This window comes from Hylobates moloch, unplaced genomic scaffold (genome assembly GCF_009828535.3).
Source record: "Hylobates moloch isolate HMO894 unplaced genomic scaffold, HMol_V3 SCAFFOLD_4, whole genome shotgun sequence".
NCBI classification, from domain to species: domain Eukaryota; kingdom Metazoa; phylum Chordata; class Mammalia; order Primates; family Hylobatidae; genus Hylobates; species Hylobates moloch.
Window position 1 is genome coordinate 157,161,639 of NW_026652279.1, and position 21,690 is coordinate 157,183,328.

The following is a 21,690-nucleotide window of genomic DNA, read 5'->3' on the forward strand; positions in this document are numbered from 1 at the left end:
GAAATTTCCAGCGCAGTGTGTGAGCACTTAACCACATGCCTGTTATTACCACTGATGAGATTCACGCAGCTTGGACCTTGCACTTCCATTTACCCTTTAACAAGTTCTCCCATCATGGAGCTATTAACAATTGTTTTCTAAGAAAAACAACCAACACCAGTGCACACACCCTCTTGCATTTCCTGTATCTGCTGAGTTACACTTACCCAGAAAGCTTTTTCGTTTAACACTAAATGGCGTGTGAGAGGCTGAATATCTAAATAGACCATGGTCAGACCGTATATAAAAATAGAACTGGACCATGGCTTCCAGCAACCTCTCAGGAAACCAACCCCTTATCTACAATAAACAACCCAGCAAGCCCGCCTGACTTGCAGGAGGTCAGACCTCTGTGTCTAGTAACCATCTGGGAAGCTAAACAATAACTTGTGTAACAGTTGGCCCCAAATTGCTGGGACTTGATTAATAACTAACAGCTTTCCTAGTTTTTGTGCCTGCTTCCAATTTAGGACCAACCAGAGAAAGCCACATATGTCCCTAAGCAATCACATGGCTGCCTGCTCCTAGTTAGCCACCTCCAGCTTCTCCAGACCAACGGCCTCCAATCAGGGCACATCTGAAGCCGTCCCTTTTGTCCACTGTCACGCTCTCCCACTCCCCTGCCTGCCTTTGAGTCTCTGACAAATGCCTGTGACGGTGGCTGACTCCCTTGCTACAGCAAGCTCAGAATAAATCACCTTTGCCTTTCTCATTTGGATGGTGTTTATTTCCACATGTAGTTCAGTTCTTGGGTTTTAAGTTAATTGGGTGTGCCTGTGACTTTCTTTTTGACTCCTTGCCAATCTTGCTCCTATCCCAAAATGAAACAGATGGAAGTCAGATAACATACAATCTCTGCTACAGAAATAACCTGCTGCAGGGGCAGAGTAATTTGTAAGCCATTCCTCACTGCTTCCAACCAAGTCTAGGAGATTATCACTGCAAGTCAAACCTGGGAGTTCCTTTGAGACTGGACCTTCAGATGCAACCGGAATGTCAGGTTCATTTTCATCCTCAGTAGGAGGGGGAAGGGCAAATGAGGCTATTTCACTTTGAGATATCGATTCCATCAGTATTCCTTTAATTTAATCATTCAACATAACATTTATCATGTGTCGAATATAAGGGTTTTAATTATTTATCTTTTTAATTTTCAAAGTCATTTTAAAACACTTCCTTTCAATTCTGGAGAAACCGAGGTTCTATAGCATGGCTCCTGGAAGGTAGCTCTTCAGAGTTCAGTCAGCTGGGTTAGACTCAAACTTTTATTTTTTTCCCCTGGTTATTTACACTTTTCAGGAGTTTTTTTGATGCCTCCGTCTTATTCTGTTGTTTCTTGGCTTGCTTTAAAAACTACTGATGTAATTTGGAAGTACTCTTGGGATGTGCTCTTAGATCTTAAGTTCAAGCATTCAAATATGCATGCATTCATTTATTCCACAAATATTTATTAAGGCCCTACAAAGTCAGATTTACCATTGAAGCTAAGGATGCATAAACTTTAGGGTCTCTCTTTGCCCATCTCCTTCCAACTCTCTGGGAGGGACCACGGGGGCACGGGGCAGGGGGAGTGGAGGGCAGTGCAGTCACATGTTTGCATAGTTTTGTAAAATTTGCAGAAGTAACATATTTGAGCCACTATTAGTAAAGACGATTGTTGCTTTCTCCTCTGACTTCATTCTGTCACACCACTTCCTCTCATGCTGGGTGAGGTTGGAAGAGCTGCAAGGAGATTTGAAAACTGCCCGAGGGGACAGTTGAGTGAGGGAGTTATTGTGTTTGAATTTAGTGAGATATATTTATGTGTGCAGCTAAGTTGTTGCTATCAAAGATTCATGACAACGGCAAAGCTTGAGATTTGACTGTATTGTTAACGATCCACTATACTCTATTATGTCACTTGTTTGGTGGATTCTTTAATTCAGAGAAATCTTCCAGGTACCGTTGGACACTTGCCAGCACCTGATGCTAACCTTCCTGCCCTTTCTACCTCCAACACACTTCTCTCGGCTTCTCAGCTTTCTTCTCACTTTCTTCCTGACACACCACCCTCAATCTAAACTGGACCCCATGCCAAGCCCGTGTTTATTCCTACAATGGCCTTACTCAAGCCTGTCCACACAGGTTCTTACTCATTTGACATGAAATTTTGACACAGATAACATAAAACCCATAATAAGGGCCAGATGTGGTGGCTCACGCCTGCAATCCCAGCATTTTGGGAGGCCAAGGCGGGTGGATCACGAGGTCAGAAGTTCAAGACCAGCCTGGCCAAGATAGTGAAACCTTGTCTCTCCTAAAAATACAAAAATTAGCCAGGCATGGTGGCGGGTGCCTGTAATCTCAGCTACTTGGGAGGCTGAGACAGAGAATTGCTTGAACCCAGGAGGTTGAGGTAGCAGTGAGCTGAGATCACGCCACTGTACTTCAGCCTGGATGACAGAGCAAGACTCCATTTAAAAAAAAAAAAAAAGAAAAAGAAAACACCCATAATAAGTCACTCCAATGAGTTCATCAGTAACCAGCTGATTAACAAGGGTTTCTAATTCAAAGAGCATGTAAGGCTAGTCACTGAGAAAACTTGAAATGCCACAATCTTCTGGCTCACAGATGCAAGAAAAGGGTATTTTCACTAATTTGACAAAAATCCTAAACAGTTACATGACATTACCAATAATGAGTTACAAAGTTGAAAGAAATTGTTTTCAAACTAAATTCGGTCAACAATCCTAAAGATTTTTCTATTCTCTCTTTAGTAAATATTAACAAAGTCATCATTATATGGTCAAAGTGCACTTAGACATGTAGGAAAAAGGCCGTTGAGGCTTGCCAGGGGATCAGTGAATAAAAATACTTTTGTGGATGTTGTGATCTATGTGGCATTTTCCAGGTTTCTATTATTTAATTTTGGGGCATATTTTTTCTCACTTAAATAATACTCTCTTGCATATTTTTTATGTATTAATACTTATTTTTAACTAGATATTCTAAATTTTGAGATTGTAGATTCACATGCAGTTGTAGGAAATAATGCAGAGGAATTCTGTGCATTATTCATCTCGTTTCCCATTTCCCCAATGGCAACATTGTGCAAAACTATACTATAGTATCAAAACTAGTATAATGAGGCCGGATGCGGTGGCTCATGCCTGTAATCCCGGCACTTTGGGAGGCTGAGGTGGGCGGATCACCTGAAGTCAGGAGTTCGAGACCAGCCTGACTAACATAGTGAAACTCTGTCTCTATTAAAAATACAAAAACTAGCCAGGCGTGGTGGTGGGTGCCTGTAATCCCAGCTACTCAGGAGGCTGAGCCAGGAGAATCACTTGAACCCGGGAGGCGGAGGTTGCAATGAGCCCAGATCACCACGCCATTGCACTCCAGCCTGGGCGACACAGTGAGACTCTGTCTCAAAAAAAACCAAACAAACAAAAACAACCAAACAAAAAAACTAGGATAATGATATTGATACAGCTTATATACAATTTTTATATTTGTACCTTTGTTTTTTTTTTTCTAAAGAGCTCCCTACTCCCCCCGGTATGATAGACTTCAGTACCCCTGTCTAACATGTGCCAGACACCATTCAAGGTGCTGGGGATGGAGGACTGAATAAAAGAGCCAAAGTCCCTGGTCTGAGGGAGCTGCCACTCTATTGAGGGAAATAGAAATAAAATATACAGCATATCAGATAACTGTTATGGAGAAAAATCAAAGAAAAAGGAGGTAGGGAGAATCTGAGATAGATTGACATTACTAATTTAAGAAGGGAAGCTGGAGAAGGAAGGCAGCATATGATTGCTTTACCTTTTAATAAATCTCACTTTGGAGCTCAAACGCCACCCTAAGACTCCTAGATCATACTTGCATTATACAAACATCTATGTCTCTAAGGAGGTATTTTATTTCAACATCAGGTGCAGCATTAGCATCACCAGAAAATGCTTCTAGCACAGAGGATGTAACTAAAATAGGATCTATGCCCAAGGCAACAATATTAAAGAGTTCCAATGGGAAAGTCTGTTATTAATATGTAATTTAATTTTAAGAACTGCTTACTTTGTCCAGACTACATTGTCTTGGGAGCTGCTTGTTTTGTCATTTGAAAATAATGAAGTGCCAAAGTCAGTACCAATCACATTAAGTCAAAGACACAAGACAGAGAAGTCTGTGGCAGCTATTTTTTTTCAAAGGCAGTAATGAGCTCCCAAAGAATAAATCATTTTCAACCCATAGGCTTGCATAGAAAAGAGGCCTCTGTGAATGTGGAGTTGAAGAAGCCAGCCATAGCAGAGATGGCTCTGCAGACCGGGCATGTGTTCTGCCCCTGGCAATTAGTGTGCAATGTGATGAAGACCCTCAACTTTCTCAGTTGATGAAATCAAATGACATATTTAAGCTCCTTCTGTGATGATGCCTTGCATAGAGCAGTTGCTCAATAACTGTTTCATTTGCATCCATTTCATCCCATCAGTGGTAAAACTAGGATGACATTCGTAATATGTACATTGCAGGAGTATAGCATTGTTAGAATTTAAGGCAATAACCCATGTTTAAACAATCACATAAACTGGAAGACACCATAACTGTTGGTTTTCATTCTTGCATATGATAAACTTCATTCTTTTTATGATTTGTTTTGCTATGTTTTGAACTAAGAGAATATGACAAGTATTTGGAATTTTCTAGAGTGATAGGTCATAAAAAATTGTCTTACCAGTTGTTTTGGCTACTGGAGTAGTGATATGAACTAATGTTGCACAGAAGTCTGAAGGGTGAATGACTGATGTTAAATGGCAGTCAATTAAAAGTGAATGTATAAGTATGGTTAAGTGTAGAAAACTGTGGCCTATCAGAAAGTATAGTGAACTGAGAGAACTAAATTATAGAAATGTTGTACTTGATTGCTCCTAAGTATTGGGAACTTTGAATTCCCAAGAATATATGAAGAATAGCTTTTCTTTCTCACCTTTTACTGGACCCTGAAATAGAATCAAGGTCTCCGTAAAGACAGCTTAACTCTGCTTTTGGCTGTGACATTTCTCTGACAGTCTCTGGAAGAGGATCAATACAGTAACACAGCAGCTCCTCACAGATCAAGGCCCTAACTCACAAAAAATAGCTGGATGTGAAGGTGGTTGCTGGAAAGGAAGAAATGAAGAGGGAAAGGAATGAGACATTATTGTGAAGCCCAGAGAGAAAGCAGACTTTAGGCAAGATTTGATCCAGTGTCTTGGTGATGTCAGCGGTGTGTCCATATCACTCCCCTCTCCGTCCCTTTATGCTGCCTCATCTCAAGTGGCATCCTCTCATGTTTGTTGGTTTCACAGAAGAAAAGGAAGGCCAGTGTAACTTGGAGTTTTGTGATGGGGAAACATGCAGGAGAAGCAGCAGGTGGCAGATGGGAGGAGGCAGATTATCTATGGCCTTGTATACCTGGCAAAGAGTTTGAATTTTGTGTTGAGCAGTGGGAGGCCACTAAAGATTCTTAATCAAGGGAGCTACAAGACATGCTGTGCAGTCTTAAAATATCACATTGATTGTGAGGACAGAGTGGTTTGGAGAAGGATCAGAGAAGGGAAATAAACAAGGAGGTGGTTATAGTGTCTCTTGGGTCTTGGTAAGGAGTATATGTGGGAGACAAGAAAAAAAAAAGCAAGAGTGAAGTACGTTATTTATGGTGATTGATTGCAACCCAAGTTTAGAGTGTTCTTCTTGGTATTTATCTTGTCAGCCACCCCAGATGTACTATCTGACTATGGCTAATTTTTATGTTAAATATTTTCCATTTTGGTTACTTGAAAGTTTTTAACTCAATATTATAAAACACTAGGAAAAAAAAGTGACTAACACAAGAAATAAACATAGCAGAATTAGACCCCTAAGGAATTTGGATCATAGAATTTGCAGAAAAACACTCTGAATTACATTTGTTTAAGATAGATAAAACTATTTAAAAAAGGATTAAGACACCAGAAAAGAATAAGAAAATGTGAAAAAAGAAGTTGATGCATATTTGAAAAAGAACCAAATAGAACTCTTAGAGAATGAAAATATAGTCTTTGATATAAAAAAACTTCAATAGGTTAAGCACAGATGAAACATAGCTAAATTGGTAAACTGGAAAAGAATGAGGATATTCTCTAGAATGCATCATAAGTATGAAGTGGTGAAGAATTTAAATGAGAGATTAAGAGATGAGAATGGCCAACACATGTCTTAATAGCAGTTCTGGAGAAGATAACAGAAAGGATGAAGCAGTGGCTGTAATATAGGAGTATGGCTGAGAATTTCCTAGAGTTGATTAAAGATATGATTCTCGGATACAGACAGCACAAATCCTACCAAGTATGATAAATTGAGGTAAATCAACATTTGAGAATTTAGATACGCCACAGAGATCAAAGGAAAAGAAACCTTAATGTTAATCAGAAAAAATCCAGGATGTCTTCAAAGGAATAATACATAGTGGACTTCTGACCAGCGATAATGGAATCCAGAAAGACAGCAGAATAAATCAAGTTAGATCTTTACATCCAGCTAAGCTCTAACATGAACCATAGCAAAATACAGACAATATGGATCATCAAGAACTGGAAGAGTTTACTATTAACAGATCTTTGACATGGATTTTTAAAGAATATACTTCTAGAAGGAATGTGAAGAAAGAATGGACAGTGACATGATGAGATACTATGTCATACCCACTAAGATGACTATAAATAAGAGAAAATAACAGTGTTGGTGAGGATGTGGAGAAGTTGGTACCTTCATACACTGCTGGTGGGGACGTCAGATAGTGGAGCCATATTGGAAAACAGCCTGGCAGTTCCTCACAAGGTTAAATACAGACCTACTATATGACCCAGCAATTCTACTCCTACATTTATACCAAGAAAACAAAAAAATGTCCACACAAAAACCTGTAGCTGAATGTTCATGGAAGCATTATTTTTAATAGCCCAAATATGGAAATAACCAAATGCTCATCAACTAATGAGTAGATAAATAAAATGTGGTATATCTATACAATGGACTATTATTTGAGAGTTAAAAGTAATGAAGTACTGATACATGCTACAACATGGATGAACCTTGAAAACACTCTACAAAGCAAAGGAAGTCAGACACAGGAGACCACATATTGCATGATTCAATTCATATACAACGTACAGAACAGGCACACTTCAAGACAGAAATTAGATTAGTAGTTGATTAGGGCTGAGAGGTTTGGGGAAACAGAGGGACTGCTAATGGGCACAACATTCTTTTTGGGGTGATTAGTTCTAAAATTGATAGCAGTGATGGTTGCACAACTCTGTAAATGTGCTAAAAACCACTGTATTATACACTTTAAATAGTTGAATTATGTGGATATGGATTGAATCTCAAGAAAAAAGAAAAATGAATAAATAATGGTCAAAGAAATCGGTAAATACATTGGTGAGTAAATCTACTTGCTAAACTGAAACTATAAACTGAAACTAAAAATGAAATAATTTAAAATAAGAGACAAGTGGGGAAGGTAGAAATCCTTATTAACCCTAGACTCTTAAAAAATCCATGCATAATTTTAAATTCATAAGGGAATAGGAAAGAAACAAGTTATACAATCAATATAAAAGAAAATTAATTAGTGAGGTAAGGGTCCAACTCAATAATTAGAAAAGAACAAACCCAAAGAAAGTAGAAGGAAACAATAAAGATGAGGGCAGAAAAAAATACAAAGTGGTGGGCATTAAAGTCAACTGTTGGTTTTCAAAGAGACTAATATAGAATATGAAAACCTTTTTCAATAGTAATAGAGGGAATTTATAACTAATATAAATGAAAAACGGACATGGCTACAGATAGGAGTAAAAATGATATGAGAATATTATAAATAACTTTATGTCAATAAGTTATGATGACTATCAGAAACATACTGTAATTGTTATACTTAGGGAAATGAAATACCTTTGCATTAGAGTCAGTACCAAAGCAGTAAGACCAGCTCTCACTTCTCCAGTTCAACAGTGTAATGGAGGGCTCAGCCAGTGTAGTTAGACAATAAAAGAAACAGACATGGAAACTGATAAGGAGGGGGAGATTATTAACTTTACATGGCTCCATTGTTCTTGTTGTAAGTATGTATTGCTTTTGTATGGAAAGAATTCAGTAAAATAAATGAAAGAAATAATTGACAATTTTCTCAAACTTTTGTTTTAAAAAATATATTTGATACCATTTTTATTATTTTCTCCCACCCAAATCTCATGCTGAATTGTAATCCGCAATGTTAGAGGTGGGACCTGGTGGGAGTGATTGGATCATTGGGATGGTTTCTAATGGTTTAGCACCACCCCCCTAGTGCTGTTCTCATGATAGAGTTCTCATGAGATCTGGTTATTAAAAAGTGTAGCACCTCCCCCTTCTCTCTTTCTCTTGCTCTGGCCATGTAAGACCTGCAGGCTTTCCCTTTATCTTCTGCCATTATTGAAAGTTTCCTCCTCAGCCATGCTTCCTGTACAGCTGTGAACCAATTAAACCTCCTTTCTTTATAAATTACCTTGTCTCAGGCATTTCTTTATAGCAATTCAAGAGCAGACTAATTCATAAACATTGCAAGGAAATAGATGAATCGTCACAATTAGAAGGGTATATGATTTTCTACCTACAAAAGCCAAGGGGATGAAAACCAGTAAGAGAGTGTGAAGAATAGATTTACATCATTCTCTTTGTCATAGTCACTGTCTTTGTTATCATCTAATTACTACTCCGTTCTAGAGTCTGTGCTAGAGATGTGATGTTATTATCTCATTTAATCCTCACAACAAACTGAAGAGGTATGCTGTTGTCATCCCTACTTTAGAGGCGAGGGAATCTGTTGAAAGAGGAGTCAGCTTAGCTCCATGCACAGAGCCAGTGAGTAGAAGATCTGGGATGTCAGTTGAGGGAATCTGAGCTTGGAGACTTTGGCCTCCACCACTGGGCTGCGCTGCCTCCAAACACAGCCTTCTACTCCAGAAACTGGAGCAGGAAAAATGTTATTCTAGTTGCCAGACAAGTCATCAAGGCCCAGGAGTAAACCAATTGAAATATGCCTTAGACCTAAATGAAGGAAAGTACTAACTAGTACTGAAGGACATAAATGAAAACCTAAATATAGAGAAAATCATACCACTTTTGGGGCAAGGGTGGGCGATGGAGGTCATTAATCTGTGAATTCAATTCAGTCCCAATCAGTACCTCAAAAGGACTTATTTAAGAGAAATTTGTTAAGCTAGTTTTAAAGTTCATTTGAAAGAGAAATTCAGAAGCCATAAAAAAATTCACAAGTTAGGCTATATAAAAATAAAGATTTCCGTATGTCACAAAACACCATAGAGTTTTTTTTTGTTTTTTTTTTTTTAAAGATGATCATCTAGGGAAAGCTACTTGTCACATATAAGACAGACAAAGGGTTATATCCCTAATAAACTGAGTGCCTACACACTGATATGGAAAAGAAAAACAACTTGATTGATAGATTAGGTAAAGCTATGATCAGGCGATTCATATTAAAGGAAATATAAACGGTCAATAAAATATGAAAAGATGCTCAAACCCCCTAGTAGTCAGGTAAACAAAAATAAAATGATGGAAATTTGATTTCTGCCTGTCAGACTGGCAAACATTTAGAAGATTTATAGCATCCAGTACTGGTAAGGGTGATGGGAAATTGATATGCTTTTCAGTGCTGATGGAGACTTAAATTGTTACAATCTTCTTAAAAAAGTAATCTAGTGGTATTAAAATTTAATATATATACATATGCCCTTTGACACAGAAGTTCCATTTTTTAGAAATATAGTTTACAGAAATAAAAAATAAGGCAGCTACTCGGGGGACTGAGGTAGGAGAATCGCTTGAACCGGGGAGGCTGAGGTTGCAGTGAGCCAATATCATGCCACTGCACTCCAGCCTGGGCAACAAGAGCGAAACTTCATCTCAAAAAATAAAAAATATAAAAAAAGTAAATAAAGTATGTGTAAGTTTGTTATCCCAGCATTGTGTGTGATGGAAAAAAATTATTTGAAAAAAATATAAATTGTCGAATTGTGGCTCATTCTTACTATTGATAATTATGCAGCTTTTAAAAAAGATTACATCTATAGGCACCAAAGTTGAGGGAAATCTATAATGTTATTATTAAATGAAATAAACTACTAAGTAATGGTAATATTAGTTTTGTTAAAGCAAAATCCTATGATACGTACACCTTTATCCTATGTATCTCAATAGGAGATATATTCCATATATGTTTATCCTGTATATCCTTAAATATATTTATATATATATATGTATAAACATAAGGAAAGTTGTGGGAGAGTACTTATAAAACTGCTAATATTGGTTATCCCAGGATACTGGGATTAGAAGCATGGAGGAGGAGACTCTTAACTATCTTTACATAGCTCCACTGTTCTTGTTATAAGCATGCATTGCTTTTGTACAGAAGAATTCAGTAAAATAAAGGAAAGAAGTAATTTGCTATTTTCTCAAACCTTTGCTTTAAAAAATATATGAAATACCATTTTTATTTTCTCTCTCTTAATCCCCTATTTTCTCTGCAAGTCTGATATTGACCAGGGCTGATTTTGCCAATTATGATAGTTTTCAAGATAGAAGTCCCCAGGGTTGGTGAGGGACCAACATATATACCAGACCATAATACATACCACAGTGGCATGCATTGTGTGTAAAAGGATTTCATTTTCTCTAATTAATAGCGTAGTAGTTTTTGGACACTAAGCCTCAAATAAGCCCTGGAATTAATGTCATTTCGTCTATGTAGTGATTTACCAAATTCCAGATGGTTCCCTGGTGTGGTCCTCTGTTCATGATGTCAGAGTTACTAATCCCTTTTAGCCAAGCAAGCATTTATTATGTGTTGCAAATGCGGAGACTCTCAGGTCACCAGTAGGACATTTGGTTGACAGATAAGAATTTGTCTCTCCTGGTGATCTGGTGGAGATACTTGGTGTGGTGGGTGGGCTAGCTGAAAAAGAAATCAGAGAAATTCCCAGGAAGAACTGCTTTGGGACTGGCTAGGTAGTATCTTTCTGACATTTTCTTCTCCTTCAGAAATGCTTTGCCTTACTCAGAACCCTTGGATTAAGTAATAGGAACTGCCCCAGTCAAGTTCAGTTTTTACTAGGATTTTTTCCCCACCAAATATGAACAAATGTAATTCCTGGGCTTTGTGAATTTCTGTTGTGATTTTAATAATGTTTTTGACATTGCTAACAGACTCTGAAGAAAAATGCAATCTATCAGTAAACCCTTTAATATAGTAAGGTTTTTTTTTTTTTTTTTTTTTCTTTTTGAGATGGAGTCTTGTTCTGTTGCCCAGGCTGGAGTGCAGTGGTGTGATCTCAGCTCACTGCAACCTCTGCCTCCTGGGTTCAAGCGATTCTCCTGCTTCAGCCTCCTGAGTAGCTGGGATTACAGGCGTGCACCACCATGCCCGGCTAATTTTTTCTATTTTTAGTAGAGACTGGGTTTCACCATATTGGTCAGGCTGGTCTCAAACACCTGACCTCATAATCCACCCACCTCAGCCTCCCACAGTGCTGGGATTACAGGCGTGAGCCACCGCGCCCAGCCATTTTTTTTTGAGACGGGGTCTCCCTCTGATGTCCAGGCCAGAATGCAGTGGTGTAGTCAGCTCACTACAGCCTCAAACTCCTGTGGTCAAGTAATCTTCCTGCTTCAGCCTCACGAGTAGCAGGGACTACAGGTATGCACCACCACATCTGGCTATTTTTTTTTTTTTTTAATTCTGTAGAGATGAGGTCTCACTGTGTTGCCCAGGCTGGTCTTGAACTCCTGGCCTCAAGCAATCCTCCTTCCTTGGCCTCCCAAAGCACTGAGATTACAGGCATGGGCCACTGCACCTAGCCAGAAATTTTTTTAGTTGTGGTAAAATACACATAACATGGTTACCATCTTAGCCATTTTTAAGTGCACAGTTTAGAAGTGTTAAGTATATTCATATTGTTGGGCAACCAATCTCTAGAACATTTTAATCTTGCAAAACTGAAACTATACCCATTAAACAACTCCCCATTCTCCTCCCTCCCAGCTGCTGGTAACCACTATTCTACTTTCTGTTTCTATGAATTTGACTACTCTGAATACCTCATACAAGTGGAATCATCCAGTATTTGTCTTTCTGTGTCTGGCTAATTTTGTTTAGCATTACGTCTTCAACGTTCATCTCTGTTGTAGCACGTTATCATAATTTATTTCCTTTTTAAGGCTGAGTAATATTCCACTATGTCCATTAAGGGATTTCTTATAAACACACACACACACACACACACACACACACACACACATTCAAAAGCCTTAGATATAAAGATATTCACTGTTTTAACCCTTAAAAAACCTGTACTCATTTATTTATTGAAGTTGACTAAAATATGGACGGGTACTCAAAAACTGATGACTGAGTCACTACTCTGGAAGTTCTCAAAGTGAGGATACGGTGATTATCCAAGGCTGGATGGGTCATTTGTGCAATATGTAAAAGTAACAAAGAAAGATATACCACCTTAAGTTACCCTATTTCAGGGCCTATTGTTTCTAGAGACTCTCCCTTGCAAAACTCTTCCTCTCACTCATAGAAGATCAAAGTGGAATTTACTAATTTAAGGACTAATATTTGGTTTATTGTTCTAAGCCTATAAATTCTGCCTCTTACAGAAAGCAGACCCTCTTCCTTGAGTTTTAGATCATATTTGTGTTTAGTATTTTTTTTTTTTTTTTGGCATTAGAAACAAAGGAGAGAGGCTGCTGAGTCCCCTGCTAAAGCTCTAGTCTAAGACTGACAGACATTTTAAAATTCAGCAGACAGAGCCAAATCCATGATTCCAGGACTTGCATCTCAAGGTCAGAATATTTAGTGAACACATGGGTCAAATCCTCTCCTTGGTATCAGTGCCAGGATGTTGGACCTCAGTTCACCTTCCCGAGCTCTTTGCTCAGTTCTCTTAGGGATGTTTGGCTGTGCCCCCTCAGGCCTTATTTCTGAGCTGATACGTTTGACCCCAAAAATGGATAACAGGGCAGGAAGGTGGGACCAGCTTCTGTCACACTGTGCAGTTTATTTTCTATCAATAGCCCTGTTACAGTGCACAGGCTCTTGGGTTTCCTGAGGAATGGAGCCATTTTGTAAACAAAACACTGTCATTTTAAGCCATTAGAATGCATTATACGAGGCATAATGGCCAGCGGAGAGCTACTGGGAAAGTCGGATGAGGCACAGAGTGAAGTATTTGGTTCTCTGGGTCTCCTGTGATTTAACTGCCCCACAAACTCAGCCTTCCCATTAAATACTGTATTAAAAAAAATCTCTGGAGCAAAAGCAACTACGTGCTTTTCTTCTCTGAGAAGAGATGGATTTAGCAATTCTACTTCTGTTTGTTATTTCAGTGGAATCTAGTTGTTTTGGGAGTTAAATAGTCTTCTCTCAGATGTTATTTTAAATGCCCTCTACCCACCCCCCGTCCCCACACTTTTTTTTTGTAAGAAAACTAGCTCCTTAGCTCTTCAGGTAGTGGTGAACAGTTTTAGTGCTAAAGAACATTCTCTCTCATGTTTTGGACATGGGTCTGAGTACATTAAGTGTGTTCACACATCTTATATTGTAAAATACAATGTAATTCTTATTTTATGAGTAGGAGGGTAGACGATAGTGCTGAGTTCCATGTGTTAGTCCAGGCTTTATGGGAGGCAGATGGCAAAACGGCGTTAAATGTGCCAAGATTCTATTAGGGGACACTACTGTGTGAGAGAAGATGAAGAGTATCACAGAAAAGGCTGTGAGAGTTTCCGCTCGCCCTGTGAGCCTGATCCAGGGAAGAGGAGAGGGTGGGAAGGTTAGGTGGGAGCATTGTGGTTTTGAAACAGCTGTGCAGTTTAAGGAAGGTTTGTGAGGCCACTGGGGAGTCTTTGGGCCAAGATCAACCTTTAGAAGAGTCCAGTGTCTCCCAGAAACTGGGCTGCTTTGGTGTCCCTGAGGATCATTCACTGGCCAGGCACAACTGTGGGAGGTACAGGGGGGCCCTTGGTTAATTACATGGCCTGTCACCTAAGGCTTAGGAGCCATTCTCAGAGTTGCTGCAGTCTGCATCTTTAAAGTTTTGGAGAACTCTGTGTTACCTGGTTCTAACATCACTAATGATGGATGCTGTTTCTTTTTTAAAGTAAGTCTCCATTGATTTTTGCATCTCATAATTCATTAGTTTGAAAGCTTCCAAAAAGCAGTTAATTGCCCCCAGGGGCCATCTAGGATCCTTTTATTCTCTGGATGAACTCTGATATGATACCAGTAAAGAAAAGCAAAAACACAACGAGGTTTTTACTTCTGCCAGTCCTAAGATTGTTATGTGTTCTTATGAGTTTTGTGGTCCCACTCATCTGTCATTTATTAGTTGAGTGGCCTTATGCAAATCACTGAACCTCTATATGTATAAAAAGTCATAAAAATTCATAGCTGGCAGAATCATTGGGGGTTAAAACAACATGTATATTCAGACTTGGCACATAGTAGGTCCTCAGATGAAAATGTAGACATAGCCAAGTTGTATTGGAAGTTTACCCTGTGCTCCATGGGGTGCCTAACTGTCAGAGTTCAGTGCAGGGATCTGGAAGATGCCTGGTGTTTTAAGCAGGAAGGGATTAGTGTCGGGAGATGGTGCTCACAAAATCATGGGAAGTGGTGGGGGTGGTGAGCCCCAGGCTGGGCTTCCAGACCATCTCACCAGGGAAGCTTCTGCCTCTGTTCCAACCAGGAAGGGGAGAATGAGGAAGCTGCCACTGACCCTGCCACATTGCAGGACATACACCACCCTGGCTTCAGTCCAGGAATTGGGAAGCTGGGAGCATGAAGCTGCCACCACCACTGCAAACTGCCTCTTGACACCCTTAGAGCTAGTGTCTGGACAGTGGGACACCACTGCAGAAATGCCACATCTCCACAACCTTACTTACCAGCAGAAAGCCAGAAGTAGCAGGACTGGGCGTCTCCTGGATTCTGCCTTCCAAATTGCATGACAGCGCATCTGCCATGCAGACCCTGATTGGCATGCAGAACTCTAGCTGTGGTGGTTTTTAGCTTCCCAGACTCTGTCATCCAACAGGGGTCTGCAATGCAGGAAGGCGCAGGAGGAGGTGGTGGCTGGATGCCCGAGCGTAGCTGACATCCTCCTCCAGCAGTGTGCTAGGTATGCTATGTGCATCACCTCATGTAACTGTTGCCATAGCATAGCAATATAGGTAGAATTATTACCCCCACTTTACTGATATGGAAAATGAGGCAGGTATCTGGTGGGGGCAGTCTGTGTACTCAGATCTGTCTGTTCTCAAAGCTCATTCTCTTAATTAGTCTGGTGCTTTTTCTAGAACATATGCGTTATTTGTGTTCACTTTTGAAAAATGTCCCAAATCCCAGTTTCTTTTTCTGTGTAGATGAAGCTGCCCTCACTGCAGGTAGATTGGGTAAATTGTTTTTGATGATCATTCAGGGAATAAATACATGAACCTCTTCACTCCAGCTCCAGGGGTGTAAAGAGTCAGTTTGCAGTGGTGGTGGCAGCTTCATGCTCTCAGGCTCCCGATTCCTGGACTGCAGCCCTGGTGGTGTGTGTCCTGGCATGTGGCAGGGACAGTGGCAGCTTCCTCATTCCTCACTTCCTGGTTGCAACAGAGGTAGAAGCTTCCCTGGTGGGCTGGTCTGGGAGCCCAGCCTAGGGCTCACACAACAGCACCACCTTCCCCGATTCTGTCTCCTGCTCTGAGTCTTCAAGCTGTAAAGAACATTGCAGCTTGTCTTGTGAGTCCCTCACCTCTGTTCTGCCATTATGAACAGAGGAACTGAGACAGAACTAGACGAGCATATTCTGATTAAGGGCTTGGAGTTGAGATTCTCACTCAGACCAGCATCCTTTCTCTTATCCAGTAGCTTGGCTGTCCCTGGACTTACAATACATTGCATTCATGGTCCTTCTCAGGATCACACAATAAAGGTCCCAATGGGAATGCCTGGATACATCTGCACCCTTGATCTTTGGCATATGGACTCTCTGCTTTTGTTTGTTTGTTTCAGGTTGTGACACTGCCACAGGAGATGGCCACACATGCTTATGCCTTCTAGGGCTCAGTTTTGGTGAATCAGTTGTTTCCAGAAAGTAGCCTGTGAACTGCTGGCTGTTTATGAGAATCCATCAGATCCTCTGAAGTCTAGTTGAAATGGCAAGATCACAGTATGCCAAAGTCTTCTCAAGTTCTTAGCCTGCCATGGGGACAAAGAGAATCTCTGGTCCTTCAGTGGCCACTCCTTTAACAAGGCAAAGTTTTTCAGGCAGACTTTGTTGAGTCTCAACCCAGGTATTTCTGCAACTCCCTGAAAGCTGCTCATGTGTTCTACAAATCCACCCTGTTGACACCAGTCACCTGTTTTCTGGACGGCTCTAACATTCTCTTGCAGATCATTCTCTCTGCCATACTGCTACCAGTCTTCCTGCACAGCTTCAATTTAGGTGAGTTAGGCCCTAACTTCTTAAATATTCAAAGCACATCCAAGAAACCTTGCAGAAGGCTTGCAGAGACCATAAAAATCACTCAAAAAGCAAAACTGTAAGTGGACAACAAATGCCACGTCTCCCCACACGGCTCAGGTGCAGTCCATTGCAAGGGGTCTATTTGAGCTGCTTCTTGCCTCACCCTCAGCCTGCCCCTGTGTTAGCCAGTGCTCATTAACACCATCACCATCCTGGAGTACCTAGAAAACTTTTTTTTTAATTTTTAATTTTTGTTGGCATATAGTAGGTATATATATTTATGGGACATTATGGGATATTTTGGTACAAGCATAGAGTGTGTAATAATCACATCAGGGTAAATGGGGCCTCCATTACCTCAAGTATTTATCCTTTGTGTTACGAACAATCCAACTGTACTCTTTTAGTTATTTAAAAATGTACAATTATTTTTGACTTGTCACCTATTGTGCATCCTATTGTGCTAGCAAATACTAGGTCACCCTATTTGTTAAATTGGTATCCGTGTGAGGGGGAAGATCAGTGGAGCCTTCTATTTGGCCATCTTGTTCCACCCTTTCTCCATGTCAAACTTCTTAATCTCTCCAGAAGCCTGTGCAAAAGCCCAAGTCTTTGGGGAAGTATGGAGGCTTCTGTGAACAGACGTGGATTTCAGCTGAGATGCTGGGGTGGAGGTGGCAGTGAAAATCTGAGGGAAGACAAAGGGTCCCCTTATCCTCCTCCTAGTCTTCAAATGGTAGACACTGACAAATATTCCTTGGTAGCAGAGAGAAGAATCCAGATCAGAGGGATGGTCATGGATTACACTCCTTTATCGCATAGGTTGATCTAGAAACTCTTAATTCAAGTAAGAACACCAGCTGTTTTTAAAAGCTTACATTTATCTCAGTCTTCCTCTGAACAATTACCTGCCACAATGTTTGATAAATTGTGAACCTTGTGTCTGAGGATGGGGAGGGTCAGGATCTGTAACTCTATGTTTTAGATGGCAGCCAGAGGAGACATGAAAGCAGTATGTGGGGTGTGTGTTAATTCCACTTTTGGGAGTGTGACTTCTCCAGACTTGTAGTGAATGGAAGGAAAATAATATGTGCAGACTTGGATCATTTTGGTAATTATGCGCATCATATGAGGAAACAGGGAGCAGCCTTTGTTTAGCAAGGAAAGGAATCCAACAGCCAACGAATTACATTTTTACAAAATCGCAGCATGTGTGTATGTAGGGGGTGGGGAGTGTTTTGTGTTTGAGGTTTCTGAGGCTTTTATGTTTCTCTTGGTCACCAGAAATAGGTCATTGGACCCATTCTGTCTGGAAAAACTTGGTGTCTTTTCAGAACAGTGAGCCCACAGATATAGAGATACGTGTGGGGTGCTCAAAAAAGGGAGAACCAACCTGTTTGGTTCCCTGACTGTCCTAGACTTTACTAGGGAAAATTCTGGGGGACTTTCTCAGACCATACTTAAGCCTTGAGACCCACCTGGTCACAGTCTGAGAAGAATGCTGCAATAATTTCTCTATTTTTGCCCGATTCCAACACGGGAGGGAGGGAAGTCACCTTTCTTTAATGATGGTGTCAAATGCCACTTCTTTGATGGACCTGGGGACCACTGGCTATCCTTAATGTCTTAAGTAGTTTTTAATTTGGGAAAACATTTCTTTCCCTTGTGTATCCTGCCTTTCCTGCTTCTCTGATATAACTGGCCTTTCAGGACAGATGGGTTTGGGGGCTGGTATCAGCCTGCAGAGTGGGCCAGTAGGCTGAGCATTGGGCAAAACCACATTTTCAACATGAACAAGAAGATAGTCCTCCTAGGAGGGCATTACCTTAGTCCTTGGCCATTTGTTTTAATCACAGTGAACTTCCTAAAGGAGCAAAATTCCAGCAGATCTGCCTTCACAGAGAGGATCCTTGCGGGGATCAGATCACAAAGTGAACATCATCTCATGCTCCTGAAATGTTTCTGGGTTGTCAAGAATTTATTCATGAGCCTGGGGTTCATCTCCAGTGGGAATTCAATCTTTTTTTAGAGAATGCCTTTAGTTTGGCAGGAGAACAGTCTTACTATGTAAATAAGCATAACACAATGTCTGGCATATAACAAGCTCTCCGTAAATGTCGAATAAATGAAGGATGTCAACCAAGAGAAAACAAGACAGTAGAATGGACATAAATGTTCTATCTTTCAAGTTTGTACACTTTTGGTGTGATTTTTATGTTGATATGTGTTTGTGGGAAAATGCTGAGTACATATAACACAGGCTGATAGTGTCCGTTGATTTTATAAGAAGAAGAACTGAGAAATAAATAAACAAGGAAATTAATAAAATGGACACTGTGATACACATTTATATACATTTTTCCATTCAGTTTTCTTATGAAAACACTTTTTTTTTTCTTTTTTGAGATGGAGTCTTGCTCTTGTCACCCAGGCTGGAGTGCAATGGCACAATCTCAGCTCACTGCAACCTCCACCTCCTAGGTTGAAGTGATTCTCCTGCCTCAGCCTCCTGAGTAGCTGGGATTACAGGTGTCTGCCATCACACCTGGCTAGTTTTTTATTTTTATTTTTATTTTTGGTAGAGATGGGGTTTTGCCATGTTGGCCAGGCTGGTCTTGAACTCCTGACCTCGTGATCCACCCGCCTCGGCCTCCCAAAGTTCTGGAATTACAGGCGTGAGCAACCGCACCCAGCCTGAAAACACTTCTATGGGTAAGTATTATTAATCTTGATTAATGTGTTAATTAAGGATGGTTCAGTGCATAAAATAGAATCCATTCCAAGAGATTTTGATAGGAAACCATTTCAGGTTATTAGATGTTTACAGAATGTTTGGAAGGGCTAGAGGAATGGGTTCTAGTCTTAGTCATCAACGATAACTCCCCAGATAATTCAGAACTGACCGTCAAGGAAGTGACTATTGCCAAAGCTGCCTCTGGAACTTCTGAGTTCAAAGAACACTCCACCATGGCACAATACAAGGATCAGGAAGTTAGGCAGAAAGCTGCCTTTTCTTCCTGCTCTCTACATTCACGGAGCTGGTGACTGGCCACTGGGATAGGAAGTGCAGCCACTGCCTTCATCCATGTTTCCTATTATAACCCAAGTACCTGGAGAATGAATGCTGAAAAATCTGCTTCCAAACCTCACTTCCCACAACCTGATTTGCTAGCAGAAAAGCAGCCCAAATGGCAAGGAGATGGCCTCTGCTTCACTTTGGCCTCCTAGATATACAGGAGAGGCTCTAAGTGATGGAGCCTAACATCCAGAACCCTACTTGCAAGAGCATTTGTGGGATGCAGTTTTAGGCTTTCCAGCCTCTGCATTACAGGAAGGCACACCAAGAGGGCAGAGTCATGGCTGAAAGAGTCAAACCATCACAGATTGCTTGGGAGAAAATTAAAGCTTGGAGAGGTTCCTAGAAGTAAAATTTCTTCTCAAATTAAAAAGAGCATTATGGTTAAGTGCACGTCCTGGTTGGACAGACCAGGGCTCAAGTCTTTACAGCAGAATTTACTAGGTGTTTGGTCTTAGACAAGGCAATTAACTTCTCTAAAAAATTCCAAATCCTAGTCTATAAAGTAGAAATAATACTACCTCCCTCATGGGGTTGCATGAAGAAATAAAGATCATGTTTGTAAAGTGCTTAGCACAGAGTTTAATAAAGTGTTGACATGATTAATAAGGTTATAGAGTAAGCAGTGGAATAAGGACACTAACCAAGGTTCATGGTCTTTGTTGCGTCTCTCTGGGTATTAAAGATGAGATACACTGGTTTTGAGGGCCAAAATAAATGTTTATAAGACTAATACTTTAAAAAGTACTTTTGATGTTATTACACTTTAAATACATATTATTATGATTGATTTTACAATTATAAGGTATCAAGATAAATTCCACTAGCCCTGCATCAAAATCGGCCTTGTTACCTTAAAGCACGTTTTTGATTTTACACATGGTAGTGGGTTGTGTTGTGTCCTTCTAAAATATATGTTAAAATACTAACCTCTAGTACCTGTAAATGGGACTTTGGGTGGAAATAGCACCTTTGCTAATACAATTAAGATGATGTCATACTCAATAGGTTGGTTTTACATCCAGTGGTTGGTGTGTTCATAAAGGAAAGGAGAAGGAGATTTGGACAGGCACAGAAGATAACCATATAAAGACGGAAACAAAAATTGGAGGATGCAGCTACAAGCCAAGAAGTGCCAGAGATTGCTGGAAATGAGAAAGAGGCAAGGAAGAAATCTCCCCTAGAGCCTCTTGGGGGAGAATGGCCTTGCAAACACCTTAATTTCAGACATCTGGCCTCCAGAACTACGAAATAATAAATTTTTGCTGTTTTAAGCCATTTAGCTTATGGTAATTTGTTCTAGCTACCCTAGGACAAGAATACATACATGTACCTCTTCAAACAATAAATGTATTCCTGATAAATTGTGTAAGATTATGCTTCTTTATTTCTTCATGATACTTTCAGGGATTTTTACTTCCAGATTAACATTTTTTTTTAGTGGTGGCTCAGAAAACTTGACATTCTCCTTTTCTAATTTTCTCTCACATCTCTGTCAAGTACTCAGTAGGGTATAAATAGACCATTCAACTAATTGGGGAACATAACTCTAAATAATGATGTGGCAAATACTTTTACAAGTTGAGCACTCATTTAATTTATGATTTGTAAGTTAAGTAGTAGAGTGGAAAGAACAATGGCAGGTACAAGAGAAGGAGACATGGAAACTCAACCACAACTGCCTTTAGTTGAGCACTGACTGCGTGTGAATGCATTGAACACAACACATCTATCTCATTTCTCCTTTGGCACAGGAATCATGTCCCATTGTGCAAATTAAGATGCTCAAGTTTAAAGAGTCAATGAGATTAGTCTCATCAAGATCACACAGCTAGTAGGTGGTGGAAGTGGCACCCATCCTCAGGCTATTGGACTCCAAAGCCCGTGTGTATTAGGGTTCTCTAAAGGGACAAAATTAATAGGATAGATGTATATATAAGAGGAGTTAATTAAGGAGTATTGACTCACATGATCACAAGGTGAGGTCCC